Raw genomic sequence first — 16,311 nt, forward strand, 5'->3', positions numbered from 1 at the left:
TAGGGGACATATTCAGTTGTAATAACCCCCATCTTCCCTGTTCTCCATCCTGAGCATCAGCCCGCAGCAAGAAGCCTGTCTGTTGTCTTTCAACCTGTCCTTAGTCTGCTAGAGCATCCATTGATTATAACCCAAAAGAAGACTTGTGCTGTGCCAAAATTGCTAACATTTACACCTCAGACATTTTCAGTGGTGCGGAAGACTTAATAACAGAAAATAAGAGAGAGAAGGAAGGAAACCACAGGTCTGAAAAATATCAGGGTAGACTGATTAAGAAGCAATGTGGGAAAAATATACTCCAAATTATATTCTCACAACAAAGACAAAGCTACAGGCAGGTCAGAAAGAACTGAGTTGTGCATACATTTCTGCTGCAGTAAGAAATGGCTTTGCACTGCAATGGGATGGAATAAGCAAATTTCACATTCCTGGAGGAAAACAATTATTTCATTAATGGCTTTGCACGAAGCAATTACCCAGCAGTTTGGAACAGACATCTGTGATAGTGACCTGCTGAGACAGCCATTGAAACTGCACTTGGTCCAAATTTGGGAGAGATTTTGGGAGAGAAAGTTCTCAACTCCTGTCCTGCTTTACAAAGGAGTGAAAGAATCAAAACTACTTCTCCTAGCAATTATCTGCTAGACTCTGGCTTCACTGGACCACAAACTGCTCTCAATAAATATACTGCTCTTAGAAAATTCCCGGATTTTCCCTACTCATTCACACCCCATGGCCATCTGGCTAGCAGTCCACTGTGGGGGGTGACTCTGTTGGGCTGAAATAAGGCAAAGTGCAGTAAGAAGCAGCCCATGTCAACACCAAATTTTCAGCCAGGAGTGAGAGAGGCAGACCTGCACAAGTGCCAGCCCTGGAAAGGCATATCCACCACTGGCATGCATGGAAGCAAAGATGCTGATTGCCACTGTTCCTGCAAATTTAACATGGCTATTTTAGGTTATTTCTCTATTTCTTGTTGTTTCCAAGCTGTCCTAATGCCCTACTAGCTTTGGTTACTCAGCTTTGTCCTAATGGCTTCTGTACAGAGCTATGTCAGAGTGGATGTATCTTAATATACTTGTACTTTAATGCAGTCAATACTCATTATTTCCAGTATTCCTGAAGATGAGCTGCTCCTCTCAGTAAAACTATGTTCAGGCCCTGCTACGGCAGATATTGTGTCAGTCACTGGCTTTCTTCCTGAGCTTTATCCCAAAAGCCAGCCAGGCTTTGCTCCCCCCACTCCAGTCAAGGCCTCATTCCTCTACTGGCTCAAAAATCAACTTCTAACTTGACCTCAAACGTATTCAGTGCTGGTAACCACATTTGCTCTGGTCCCAACACTGTCTTCTCTGAAACTTCCCCTCTGCTGCACACAGGGATAGAGAGCCATCACTCCCACATCAGCCTTGGCTTTCCTGGTTTAACTGCCCAGATTCTTCTTGCCTCCTCTCAGACACACAGTATCCTTTCCCCGTGTCACAGAAATCCTCCCCTGCACTTCGTGCGGTGACAGCCTCCTGACCCCTGGCACCGCACGCACCATCTCAACACCAAGTTTCCTTATCTGCACTGGGAACTCTTCCAAGAAGGGGATTTGCCTTTTGACCTTAGTGCCTTGGGTCAATCTGTGTTCAGCTCTGCCTGGGCTCTCCTCCACACTTCCAGAGAGCAGCTTCTCCCCTGTTCAGGGGCAGAGTACCCCTGTGTTTCATGCCTTTTCTGTTCCTGCCATCCAGAGGGGTGCCCTGCTCTCTCAGAATGACGTCCTGATCTTTTTCCAAGCTGATGGCAAATGGCAGTGTCATGGCACAAGATACATGACCTGTGCAACCCTGAATGTGGAGCTTCAAAACCCATCTGCTGAGAAGGTCTAATGGATGAGGTGTAAAGCTCAGAGGAAAAATAATGCCAAGATGTAAGTGAGAATCTGCACATGTAAAACCTAGTAGTGCGAGTCATACAAGGATTTTTCCAGTTTATTCTCTAGCTCTCAGTGACAGGTAAATGAGGAGGACCACTTTTATCACTCATCCAGTGCATGAACAGGGAATAATAGCCTATTTGTTTTAAAAACAAAACAGTAGGGTTATACAAAGCCAACCAAGGAACCAAATGTAACCACACCCTCAACTAGGGGAGACCACAATCACTCTCTATTTGCTGTTTGGGATCTGTGTATTACACATATATATTTCTATTTTATTCAAAATAAAGGATTTTTTTTTTTCCTCATAAAGGGTGGGATTAGATCTGGCACCTCCAAGGAATACTGAAACAAGCAGAAAGTCCGTCAGGCAGTTTGGTCTGAAAATATGATAAAAAAATCCCCCCTCACTAAGCAGTGAAAAGGTGACTGAAAATACCCCTGAATGCTACAAGCAGGCTGTAGGCCCCTTGGAGTGTGAAGAGTTTCAGGATCCACTGTAGGAGTAGCAGAAGCAGTTCAGTAAATATTCATGCACACGTACAGATCTGTGATGCTTGTAGTTAATGAGAGATTTGCTGCTGAGAAAAGCACTTTTTTCTCTTTTTAACAAAATTTTACATCGAAAGAAATGTGTCTTTGCTGCTCTAACCCATGGGTGGGCCAACAGGGATCTAGCACAACTCTTCCCCTAGCTCCAAGCAGCGTTTGTACCAGAGCAACACGTGACCTTCTGCAAACCAGAAAGTCCCTCTGGACTGGATCACAGTGCAAGCCAAAGGATGGGGAGAAACTGTGCAAAAACACCCCAAGTTTGCCAGAGCTTCGGGCTATGCCATAATGGCACTTGGATGTACACTGGGGCATGCTGGCATCTTTGGCCAGGCACAGCTCTGCTCAGCTGCGCACTCACTCTGATGGCCCATCACTGCTGACATGTGAGTCATTAAAAATGTCTCAGTATGCCATTGAATAAAATTTGTGTGTGCATAAAACCCCCCATATTGACTTCTCCTATGGAGAGTGACTGCTTCTCCACCGTGTGCTCTTTTCAGCAGGGAGGAAACTGCAGCAGCGCGTTCCTCGAGGCTGCACCACGAGCTCACAGGGGCTGCTGGGAGCACCTCAGGAAAAGCTCACAGAGCTCCTCAAAAACAGCACCATTCTTTGCCCACAAATAACCCCACTAAAACACATCCAATTTCTTCTGGTGTTATTGCCAGGATTTCCAAGCCTGCAGCTTTCCAGGAGAAATCCATGGAAATGCATGCACACGCTCCAGACCATGCTACATTTGATATGAGTAGCCTGGTTTCAAGCATCCATGCAAGCAGTGGGAGCTCCCATTTTTTCACCAAGAGCACATCCTAGGCTAGTACAAGTTAACTAGTGGCAAAGCCTACTGCTCCAGCTCTGCAAGGGGGAACATCTGCCAGTGGCTGCCCCAAAACAAAAGCAAGATGCTGAAGAGCTCCTGCTGCAATGCAGAGAAGTGGCAGCTGAGATCTTGCTTCTGCTGTGCCAGGCACTATGTAGTGGGCCAAAAAGAGCCTGTTGCTGTGCCAAAAAGTGGGTAATTCAAGCTGAAAGGCAGCTGATAGGGCTTCCCTGCTTTGCCAGGCAGCTGGCTGCAGAAACACATTTTGCAGCAGCAAACATCACCCTGCACTGATGAGGTGGAGAGTCCTTTCAAGTCAGTCCTTAGCAGGTCTAAAGATGGGCTAAAGACAGAGGAGCTGCCTGATAAATGGCAATGCTTGGCAAGCAGTAAAAAAATTTAAAAAAAAAAAGTCTTCCTCTCTTCAAAAGGTTATGGTCCTTTTTCCTATGCTGCCTCCCAGTCCATTAAATATCATTTACATTTACCCTGACTGAAAATATTAGAGGTCTTATGTCTTAAACTTGAAGAACATTTTTTCCACTCAGACAGAGGAATTTTGCTTACCTTCATCAAGCAGTAGTGCCAACAGTTGTTAAAGTACAGTATAAATATTAGTCCTTGCCAGTAAACAGATGCAAATTTTGGCACCAGATCAGACTGAAATAATCACATAATCACAGAATGGTTTGAGTCAGAAGGGACCTTTAAAGATCATCCAGTTCAACCCCCTGCCATGGTCAGGGACAGCTTACACCAGACCAGGTTGCTCAAAGCTCCATCCAACCTGCCCTTGAGTACTACAAGACATGGGGCATCCACAACTCTGGGCAACCTGTTCCAGGTTCTCACCACCCTCACAGTAAATTTGTTCTTTATGTCCTCTCTAAACTTACCCTCTTTCAGTCTAAAACTGTTGCTCTTTGTCCTGTCACTACAGGCCCCTGAAAATACCCCACCTTTCTCCATGTTTTTTTTATAAGCCCCTTCATATTGAAAGATTGCAATGAGGTCTCCTTGGAGCCTTCTCCAGGCTGAACAACTCCAACTCTCTCTGCCTTTCCTTTCCTGATCATCTTCGCGACCCTCCTCTGGACTCACTGCAACAAGTCCATGCCCCTGCCTGTGTTAAAGGTTCCTGAGCTGGACATAGTGCTCCAGGTGAGGTCTCCCCAGAGCTGAGGATCAGGAACACCTCCCTCATATCTGTCAACATCTCACACGGAAAAGCTGGGGAATACCAACACAGATTGAGCCAACCTGCCTGACAGACTAAAGAGCATTTCCACAGCTACACTGGGCCACAATAATTAGAAACTCCATTTCCATGCTTTATTTATTTCTATTTAACAAACTAAAACCCTAAGTGCCAAACTGAAGATTCAATGACAACTCATACTAAACAAATTAGCCACTCAGATCATTAAAACACTCGAGAGATGCTTTACTTCCTTCTGTGTACGCTCTACTAATCTCCACATTTCCCTCAGTCTGATAAAGCAATTAAAAAAATCCATTTCACTTTCAGTTTCTGACCAGAGAAAGCACCATGGGTTCACAATCTACCAGGATTTTTTTTTAAATGAGAAATGTTATTCTCCATATACTTGCAGTAAATAATCCCAGTGAATTTAGGTATGAAACAGACCCGCAAAACAAAATAGGCAAGAATGTAAACTTGGTGCCTCTGCCTCAAAACACTTCCAGCCTCACCTAAGGAGTGACTTGGCTGGAAAGCTGTTTATTGGAGCAAAGAGGCTGAGTGATGCAGGAGTGCTGAAGGCACAGCAAGGAGGGCAGGGAGTGTAATGCCTAAGCCAGTTATGTAAGCGGGGAAGCACGGGGTGAAAGGACAGGAGGGCTCTGCGGGACGCGTGGCAGCCAGCCTTGGAAAGCTCATAAGGAGCTTTGGCAGGGCCCGGCTGTCCCGCCGCTGGGGCAGGTGACAGGAGCCAGGCTCCAGCACCCTGGCAGCGAGACCCAACACAGCACCCCGAGGCACAGACACAGGTGCTTTGCTGCTCGCCTTTGTGCTCGTGGACCGCAAGAGTGAAGCCTCTGGGATGCTGAGGAAAACAACAAAAGGGCTTTGGTGCTTTCTCTGCCATGTATTTCAGGTTTAATGGGGGTTTTGCTATCCCCACCCCCCGGATTCGCTGCTGAAGTGCCCATGGACAATGAGACTATTGAGAATTTACTACAGCATTAGTTTAGGTTTCAGTTTCTGCTGAGCCAGCTCATTTCCTTACACATTCTTACAGGAACAGATGCTAAAATATGAAAGGGCAGTAAGCATCATAAAGGCAGAAAAAGGAAAACCCTTCATGCAACAGCGTGAAGTTAAAAATACTTTTTCACAGCTTTAGCCAGAGCCATTCAATAGTTTGCTCTGCTGTCTAATTACATTACATAAAAGAGGCAAGAGATTATTATTTTTTTCCTAAGAACAAAAAAACCACAAACACGTACACACCTCAAAATAACAAAAACCCAACCAAACACCCAACAACTAAACTAGCCAAACTGGCTGGATTAAAATAAGTGTTCAAAGAAGCTAAACAGAAAAATTAGTTTTGTCCCCTCCCATCATGCATGACTGCAGTGCTGCCTTCAGACACCACATTGAATTGCTGCAGCAATTAGTCACAAAATTCAAGAAGAGCTGAAACTGTCAGATACTCCAGGAGCATCCCTGTGCTAGAATCAATTCTTCCCCCACAGAGGCAAACCAAGCAGATGGACAATCTGCAGCTCACAAAAAGCCACAAGCCATCCCTGGGCTGCAACAGCAGCAAGGAAGAGGTGATGGCAAACAAACTCCCGGCCCTTGTGCCATGGCTCCAGTCAATGCAGGAGCACCTCTTCCCTTGGAGCATCTCTTCCCTGGGTGCTTTGGTGCTCAGTGGCCACAGCTCAGAGTGTCCCCACAGGGCCACGCAACAGAGATGGAGCCATCAGGGCTGGGATTTGCTTTAGGGAAAAAATAGGTGGAAAGAAACCCAGATTGCCCAATTGCACCACACCAGCCATGTTTCTCTTTCCACAAAGTTACATTCATCAATTTTATCCTTTTTCAGAAAAGTCCCAAGTATGGCAAGATGCTTCTTCATGTAGCTCTGACATTCAGATGCTGTGCCAGCTAGATGGGCAATCTGCAACACCTCCAGACACTGTCTAAAGTACCTTTTATATACAGACATAATATCCATTTTCCTCTGATGCTTTTAAAATGCTTCTCATTAGCCACCCCAGATGTGCAACCTGCTGCTCAACAAGCCCACACCTTCCTGGTGCCACTCCACCAGCCCACAGCTGAACCTGCCAGCACTATCTCCTCCAAGCTGTGGGAAAAATACATTAATATAGACCAGAAAACTGAGGTCACAAAAGACCAAAGCTACTGATTGCCCCTCAGGTTGCTTCACTGCTTGATACAAATTTTTCCAGGAGGTTTCTAAACCTCTGAGAACTACCAAGCTGTAAAGTATAAATACGCAAAAGTGTAAATACAGAGACGTCAGTAGGATTAATGACATGAAATCACTGATAAAATTTGGGAGGATTTTCAGACAAATCTTTCCAAATCATTAGCTTCTGGATTTAAAACAAGTGAGGCAGCTTCATGGAGGTTCAAACAAGGTGGAGTAAAACAAATTTAGCTCACACAGATAACATAAATGTCTCTGCTGGCAGCCTGGGCCAGACCAGGCTCCACAACACCTTACTGATGGCAACCTTGGGGAATTTCAATCCTGCTTGTAAAGAGCAGAGAACACGATGCAACTTCCTATTGCTTTTGTCAACTTATTCATAAACATCTTTGTATTATGAACATTTTAATCACCTGTGCATTGCCTACACAGTGTCATTAGGTTTTGTTTCAAAACAAACAAACAACCAAAATGTAGTAACCTTCATGGAAAAATAAATTCCCAGGGCAACTCTTGACAAACACAGCTGCACCATCCCTTCAGCCAGGAGATGCCTGATCTCCCTTCCCTGCAGCTCTCCCAGAACCAGCTCAGCAAACCACCCCAGCACCACTGCTCCTCCCTGGCTGGAGAATAAAGCCCTCTGCAGCTGGCACAGCTAGTGTCCCACAGTGCCCAGTGGCTCTCAGTTCTGGCACCAGTTACACCACCCTATCGCCACACTGCTGCGTCGGCACAAGGGGCTGCCATTACATTACATGTTATTGATGGCTTTACCATTTCTCTGCTTGCTCACCCATTTCACCTAGACCTCTAAGCCATTCCAGACCTCTAAACTACTCTCTGGAATTTAGGGTTTAAAACCAACCCCTTCCCTCACTGCCAAAACATACACTTGGGACTGATGGAGGACCTAAACATTTGTCCCACAACAAATATTTATGTGTGTAGAGGAACTTCGCACAGCCATCCCAGGTGGAACAGACACCAACTGACTGCAGTGTCACCCCCCAGCACCCAGAGAAGGATCAGCTCTACATCACCAGCCCCTCTCCTCACTGGCTGCCTAAGAGGGTGCTGGCTGCCCTGTACTCACCCCCTCACCTCACTCCTCCAGATGCCCTGGGCTCAGGCAGGAGGGTCTCCAAGCTGGATTGGCCACCCCATCCCTTTGGCTGCTCCTTCACAGCCCTGTGTGAACCAGGAAGTGGAGGTGAGCCAGCAGTTTATTTTTAGCTTTTTTTTTTCTCCCTTAAATAAAAAGCAAAACCACATGCACAAACCACATGTTCACGCTCACTCCACCCAGTGACGGGTTTTACATTTCGCATCCTTCCAACACTCAAAAATTCCTGGGCAATGATGTAGAGCAGACATCACCCCACAGATTTCTATTATGCCCCTCAGTATCCCTGGTCCTACACTGGCCAAATAAGAGTCTCTCAAACACTGAATTAAGTCTCTCCACAAAGCAGGCTAAGCCTGAAAAGAGAAGTCAGTGAGGGTGACTCTGCTCTCAGCTTGTCTCCCCCCTTCCCTCCTTCCCAAAAACCATCCAGGACCTCCAGGAAAACTGGCAGAAGTTGCAGCTCACCCTTCCAAAGCTTCACTGAAGACTCTTCGGAGAAAGAGGAGCTAGTATGGGATTATGAGTCCCTTCCCATGAGTTCAACCACAGCTTTGAATCTCTACTAACTAGAAGCTGGCTCTTGCATCTCTTCTGCAACTCCTCAGACGTCATTCCTTGTAACTTCTTTGAGCGTTTCAGATAAACAAGTTACAGCATCTCAAGTGACTCCTCCAACTTCAGTTTCAGAGGTGCAGCAGGTGGAAAGAGTTAAACGGTTTCCCAGCAGCAGACAGTTTCACAGTCAACAGGTTGAACTTTTGAGCTAGGATGAAACCACACATTCACCTTTGGAACTTTTGGTATAGAACTTAGCTTCCTTCAAAGTTAAAATAAAAAGTTGAAAGATCCCCTGGTTTTTTCCCAAAATGTCTACTGAAACTTCACCTTCTTTAAAAGGAAGGGGGGCGTTAGGTCAGTACACATATATCTACACCTTGAGCAGCAAGACTTCTGAATCTCAGCAACAAAAACTTCCAAGGAGCAAATACATTTAACAGAAGACACATTTTGTGCCCACAGTTTGATGTGGCTACATTCAGGCTCTAATGGCAAAATTACCTGTTTTCAACTTCTGTTCAAAGAGAAACTCCATGCCAGCGGAGTGCCACTTAGACATGAACATTATTCATGCAGAAATGCCTGCTTCAGAGCTCTGAAAATACTAATTAATCACAGCACTGGCTTTATGAGTGATCATTTGCAAACGCCACGCCAGCTCTGCACCACCCTGGGATTGCTGGCAATGCCTCATCCCAAGCAGAAAAATGTCCTCACTACTTGCTGAATACCATACTGCTTGGACAGGAAGTGTAAGCCATCAGTTTTGAGGAAAAGGAACTTGAGAGATAAAACAAGGCACTTGAAATCACAAGAAGGCATCTGCCCCAATTTTAATATCTCCCTACTGACTTTTACCTCCAAGACCAGAAGAATTTGGTGAGTTTGCACAGCAGCTCAAGGATGGACTGGACAGCTTCAAGCATTACAAGACTTGAAGACGTAAACTTTGCTCCACAACCTCAACAAAAACAATATGTTTGTGTTTATAAAAAGGTGGAAGCTAAGACAGTTGGGTCACTCCAACCACTGTGCTCTACATTATGATAGAAAGTAGATTCAATACAGCCCTGCCGATACCTTAATTAATTAAAAAAATCTGTTGGAAAACCTGGCAACCATTTTTGTATGTTTTAGGAAGCAGAGCTGAAGTGGAACATCTTCTCCCAGTCCAACCTTACAAACACATGGTAAGGTGTTGGCTTTAGGACAGCAGATTATGTTAGTTAATGACTATCCCTTGCTCCACTCTTGCTCAGGCCTCTTGGCCCATCTCAACCAGGCAAACTGGGTTTTCAAAACAGCTCATTGTTGGTTGTAGTGCGTGTCATTAGCCACCTTGTCCATGCTTTATCCAATTATTTACTGTGCCCAGCCAGCACCCTCTGAAAATGCACCAAGGTGCCTGGTGCCAAGCTTAATTATCTCCTTGCTTAAGAGCTGCAGGTTATTTTCTGTGGAGCAATGGAGAGGTTTATTTGCTGGGCAAAGGAAAAGCCTTATACTGTGCCCCATTTCCTGAAGGAGCCTTGAATTTAAACCTACTTAACTAACTAACCACACTGCGCAAGGAGCAGTGTGCTTATTGTTAGCAAGCATCACAGAAACACCACAGTCAGCTACAATTTCCTTGCTCTGCAGAAGCAGCAAATTCCCTTTCCCACTGCCTGGGGCTCTGCCTCGCCTCTCTGCCAACGGGGTAGATTGAAACTGCAGTGACACCAGCCTCCTGCTCCCCTGCCGTAACAAGGGAGCTCCCTCTTGTCTCACCACAGGGGTGGATGCAGACACCCCACAGAGCAGCACCAGAGGGCTGAAACATGCTGCCAGCCCCCTCAAGGAATGCTGGCACAGAACCCTCAGGCCAAACATCACCAAGTTCCCAAGACCAAGAAAAGAATTCAAGTGTCTCCTTCCCAGCCTCCAAAGAATCCTACAGATTCTCCCAGTAGCCCAGCTGACTGTGTTTATTGCTGCATCCTTCACGTTATAGGTCAACATATACCAGAGAGCCAGCAATTCTCAGCTAATCAGATTTCTGTGCAGACTGACAAATGGCTCCCAATAAGAACATAAAAACCCAGGAAAATCAAGAGTCTCTCTAATCAACTCACTTGATATGATGCAGTAAGGCTGCAGAAAGCTCACAGACTTTGTTAACACATTGCATTGCACTTTGTGGCAGGATCTCAGGGGGCTGGTAGCAGTGAGGGGACCCCAGCCCAGGCCAGCTGCTGGAAGGAACGTGTTCCTCTTTGTTCTTTGTGCTCCACTCAATGCTGTGTTATTTTGAAACTAGTTCATGTTAATTCCTTGACATACTATTAGTGTACTTACCAAATGCCAAAGCTTAAAACTGGAGTGTGAACACACACTCTCAAAAGAGGTTCTTGCTCCGCCACTGGATTATTTCAGCCTGAAAACTTCTTATAGGTGAGTCCTTCCTATCTCCCCTTCCTATCTCCCCAGTCAGACTTAAAAAGGACATGAACTGACATCGCCTGTGGGGTGCAAAAATCATCTTTCCCATGAAGACCAAGCACCTTGCCTTGTTACCAACCCTGCAGCTCTGCCACATTCTGTCCCTCCAACCTCCTGATCCTACACACTTTACCCCACAAAGCTCACTCATGACTGAGAAGAGCTTCAGAAATATAATTACATCACTGACAAATACATGGCACCCTTCCTCTTCCCACAGCAAGGCTCATGGTGACAGCAGGGCACTGCATGCCCCAGGAGCCAAATGGCTGAACCCAGTGAGTCAGGAGAAGAAGAGATGATGTGCAGAGAGGCAGGTAGAAAATCACGGCCTCCTCCTTCACAATGGTCCTCAGTTGCTCTTAGAAAGATGATGAGGATTTCCAGCTAAAACACCGGTGCTCTCAGAGGTCTGGCACCCGAGATGCTGAGCAGGTAAAAGAGACTGCGAGTCTGTCAAGGTCCCTGATTAGGTGTGAAAGAAAAGCCCTGTGCACACAATACTCTTACTGAAGCTATAAATAGTCCCCTCTGCACCAAAGTTGTGCATACTGTATTGACACTTGTGACTTAATAGGATTTCCTAGGTAGCCTGAACCAGCTCGGGCTGCTGCAGGGCAGCCTTGCTGAGCCATTTTCACAACACATGCATACCACTGTGACTGGGGGGAGTGTAGGGGATTATCCTGTGTTTTGAGTGTCCAGATCACACTGAGGCAGGAAAAGACTCTGAGAAACTCCTAGAGGGTCGTAATGAGTTTGCATGCGCAGCATAATCAGGAGAAAATTTCCAGGATGGCCTTTTCAATGCAGCAAGCTTATCTACCAGCTACACATCAGAACTTACTACAAGTGCAATTTTTTTTTCTTTATATTCATCCTTTTTTACAGTGGTAGAGAGATATAAGAAACAATGTTCTAATAAAATATATAAGTTTTATATCAAATAATGTAAAAATTATTTTCCTGTTCAAATATATCATGTGATTTCAGTTCCTGTAAGTAAATTAAACCAATTCTCCCACTAATGGCTCATTATTGTCTTCAAATATGTAAGACAAGAATTTAAACATCCCTTATACTACTTTATTCCTTCTAAAGAAATCCCAGCTTGTTTGAGTTACTGTCTGTTAACCTGGCAGGCTGACCTGAGAACTGTTAGCAAAATAATTTTTTGCTATAATATTTCTACTACATCACCTTTGCCTTTGTGGTGCTTAACAGCCCGCCAGTGGTGCTGGGAATCATGTCCAATTTTGCCCTGACCCTTCAAGCATGTACCATATGTGTGCCCTGCCCTCAGTCCTGAGGATGAGGCATGCTGCTGAGCCTGTGCTCACCTTCCAGGCTACAGCCACAGTATTGCTTCATCTCCCCTGCCTCATCTCTTCCATCACCTGATAGAGCACGCCAAAACCTGTCTGCTCATGTGCTGTGGAGAAAGCCAATGTTGACCCTTTCATGCCCAAAAGGTACAAGTACCAAGGGCCTGGCTATAAGCACCTGGCTGCACAGCCAGCTATCCCACTTTGCACCGGAGTTGCAAGGGTTGGGCACCACCTGGCTGAAAACATCACCCCAGCATCTTGGGGCCTGAGTCCCAGACCAGGAGGCAGCAAGACTTTATGTTGTACAGATGAAGAATAAAAGGATGTTTTCTGATGCTTCGTGTCATTCCCATCATCACTGCCCTACAGACAACTTACCTCAGCAAGGAATGATATAGGACAATTGCCTTTTGCATATTCCCTGCTAGCCCCAGCTTCCTTCAGCTGCTCCATCACCACAAGCCACACAGAAACCACAGAGAGCAATTGTACACATCCATCCACATGCTCAGTACTGCACAGAGTGGACCCAACCTGCTCAAGACGAGCTCTCAGTCATGCCTGTTGCCCTGGGCATGCTGTGTCTCCAGGGCTTAGAGATACAAACTCTCTGTGCAGCACTTCTGTGTTTTTCTGGAATGACATTTGGCTATTTGGAGCGCTGGGAATTTGTAACACAAGAAGAAGAAATAATAAAGTTGACCTCAAGCTGGTTCAATACACTCATTCTGAAACTAAAGTAGCTAGAACATGGTGCATCATTTTTTCCTACCAGAGTCTTAGCTGTTATGGAAAATGCAGCAATGAAGAAAAGGGCTGGCTCATGAGCTAACATTACCTGTCTGCACCTCATCTGTTCCTTCAGTATGCTCTGTACATCACAGCAACGATACACATAGTGCTTGCATGGCTATCTAAGAACCCCAGGCAGAAGTGATTGCAAGAGAGTAATGAAGTTCAAAATTTCATTAAAGAAATGGCTATAATACAATCACAAGCCACTCAATGCACTGGAGCCTGAATGTTGCTAAGGAAAATTATGAACCTCCTCCTGCAAATATCCTTATCTACCCACAACATAAAAAGAGCCAATAGTGTAGCAACATCTATATTCAGCACAAGGACTAGACCAGAATAAGGTGATCATTAAATAGCTTAAAACAAAGACGACAGAAAAATGTAATGAACCTCAACAAACCAAGTGAAACAGGGCTAAGAGGCTGCACCAGCTACGCCTTGCACTTAGGCACCTCTTAGGAAGCCTTTTGTAGGAGATGGAAGGACAATCAGCTTCCCAAGAGCTTCCGCACTGGATGGATGACAGACAGGTAGCTCCTTTTGCAAAATCCATTTTCTTTATTCTGCACAGTGGATAATTCATCTCAAAGATAAGGGGAAAAAAAAAAAAGCAGAGGGGGAGGTAGGGAAAATGCTTGAATGCTAAAATAGGCAAATTACTGAGCTAGAAAATCTAGATTAAATCAAGCATTCCTGCAAATGTGTAATAGAGAAACAAATGGCTCCCATCTGGAAGCTCAGCAAATTAACTTGGATCCTGGTTAAGACAACAGCACCAGACTCTGCTTCCAGAAATGTAAATATCCAGTGTGCATTTGCAATCCAATCACAGGCTAAAAATATAAGACAACTTGGAGTGGAAATCTGATTTTGTGTCTACCCTCCTAATGGGAAATAAAACAAAAATTCTTTAGACACAGCAATCTGGACTCATTTTTCCTGCTTGGAGAGATGATGCACCAGGAAAGTCTTTCAGCTGCTTCTGATTGCAAGGCCACAGCTACATGTTGAATGTACTGACTCTTATCCATCATATTCCGGTTCCCCATCTCCTTTTCCATTCTGTGACCCCTGGCTGCTCCACTGTACTGTCCTCAGCTCTGTTTGTTTATACCACTTCACTTGATTGTTCTTACTAAGAGTATTCTAGTTCCTTTTTCCCCCAGAGGTTTATCTCTGGCCTTCCAGTAAGAGAAGGGCTCTTGGTCTCAGTGTGCAGATGGAGAACTCAACCACAAGCATGAACCAGGCTCAGGACTAAATTTAGCCCAGAAGAGGATAGTCTTTCTGCCTGTAGACCAGGAAGGCAATTTGGAGCAGGAGCCTATTTTAGATGCTCTCTGGTGGTGTCTGCCACCCTCTAGGCTATGGAGAGTCTGGGGAGACCAGCCTTAGACTCTGAACATCATCCCTGAGGACCTTTAGATGCTACAAAAGGAAGGAAAAGCTATTACAAGTTAATGTCATCCATATGGTTCAAGAGCTGACACTGGAAGGGAAGTTTTAGGGTGTTCCACCAGCAGAAGGCATTCATGGAAAAAAAGGACATTTCTCTGTGTACGAGATACATCCTTCTGTGATCACAGCAGGCACAGACAGGAGTTCTAAACTACAGAAAAAAACACCTCTAGAAACAGGATAATCAGGAAAAACAGTTAATTCCCACATCTGGTTTTAATAAACAGATGGGGGGATTGGTAAATGTGGACAAAAAAAAAGCACATAATACCCAAACTTAGGAGAGCAAAGGGCATATGAACATTAATAGCAGCAGTCAGATAGGATGTTAGATAATTAGCCAGAATTCACAGATGATGAGTAAGAAACAAGAGCATGGATTAACATACTGATACCAAGAGAAAGGGCACTGCAAGAGAAAACTCAGCAGAATAAGAAACTCCAAAGCACTGCAGTGGTATGGGGTCAACACTACTTGGAAGAAGGAGGGGCCACATCACAGGTTATCCTACACCTTACAGAGCCTGCGTGGCAAAGCAGTGCAGATTCTAAGGTTCACAGCAAGACAGAAGTGCCAACAAGGCTTATCTTACTGTGGGACTGCAACTTCCCAAAATACTCAACTGAAGAACCCACTATTAACGTAAAGAGCTGACCACATATATTCCTGGAAGCAGAAGACAATTGTAATCCTCCAGATGCTGAACTAGAAAAGGGCAGCTCTAATTTAGACACTGTAAGTAGCTGAAAGTCCTCAATGAAAGCAATTCTGGAGGTAATTGTAATCATGGAGAGGTGATCTAGGGAAACACAAATATTCATCTTTTCAATTTCCATAAGCTTTGAGGAATCTAAGGAGCTCAGCAAGGAAGTCAGCTGGACAGAAGTGCTCAGCAACACACTTGTAAGAAGCTTAGAATATCTGTATGGCAAAGATGAAAAAAAAAAAGAGTTGGTACTGAGCAGCCCTCAAAAAAGTAGGGGAGGTATCTAGGGAATGAGTCCCAATCTAAATGGAGAAAAAAAAATACCACCAAAAAGGGATTTTTAGGGCTAAGCAGCGTGTATGTGAGGAATGGAAAAGAAGGGCTGCTTATCAAAGACAGCTGTGTCAGAGGTTAGGAAACAAAGAGGGAAAGAGAAATTGCCAAAGTCAAGCTGAATTAGGTCATGCAAATAAAAATAAAGAGCAAAGATCAAAATGTTCTTCAATTATACAAATTTTGTTTAAAAAGTACAGAAAGTGGAAACTAGCAGCATTTGGCTGATGTATCTTAAAAGCAGAAAGAGCTTTTGTTGTTACTGCATCAGGATGAGGAACAGCAGATTGAAAAAAATAAATCCACAGTGCTGACAAAAAAACCCTTTAAACTATTAAACAGCCCATGATCAAGTTGAAACTGAAAGTGTTCCTAGTCAGGGTGAAGGTGAACAGCCTATCCCCAGGGCAAGCATCCAAGAGGGGAGCAATTTGTTTGGGCTGGAGTCTACTCCCTGCTCCCTGCAGCTACAGGAGATTGGGCTTTGCAATCAACACAGCCTCATGAAATCTGCTATTTTAAAACAAGCTAACCACAACCACCTCACAGAGAAACCTAAACAAGAGGACGATGAGAGTGTGATGATGTGTGATGATGAGAACGTAGAAAAATATCTTAAAAATAAGCTTAAATGGGATACATTCCCACTTGTAACCTCATCCCACAGCACCAAGAGACAAGGGAGCTCTTGATGCTCGCCTTGCATCCCTTTTCTGACTTCAGCACAGATCTCCCAAACTTGGAGGTTGAGAGGAAAGGAGACTGCTTATTTATAAGCACTGG

General features: G+C 44.8%; 1 protein-coding gene across 8 annotated transcripts in view; it reads right to left on the reverse strand.

Moving 5' to 3' along the window:
- The window catches only part of HPCAL1 (hippocalcin like 1), a 79,617-nt gene that overhangs the window by 18,748 nt on the left and 44,558 nt on the right, over positions 1-16,311 (reverse strand). The window contains exon 1 of one of the 8 annotated variants that reach the window (XM_038131285.1): positions 7,841-7,954. The exons of 6 other annotated variants lie outside the window; for them this stretch is intronic. The gene's annotated coding sequence lies outside the window, so the exon portion shown is untranslated. Of the gene's footprint in view, positions 1-7,832; positions 7,955-16,311 lie in introns of those variants that run through there. One more of the 8 variants, XM_038131284.1, reaches the window with a different exon arrangement.

This window comes from Motacilla alba, chromosome 3, assembly GCF_015832195.1.
Source record: "Motacilla alba alba isolate MOTALB_02 chromosome 3, Motacilla_alba_V1.0_pri, whole genome shotgun sequence".
Taxonomy (NCBI): domain Eukaryota; kingdom Metazoa; phylum Chordata; class Aves; order Passeriformes; family Motacillidae; genus Motacilla; species Motacilla alba.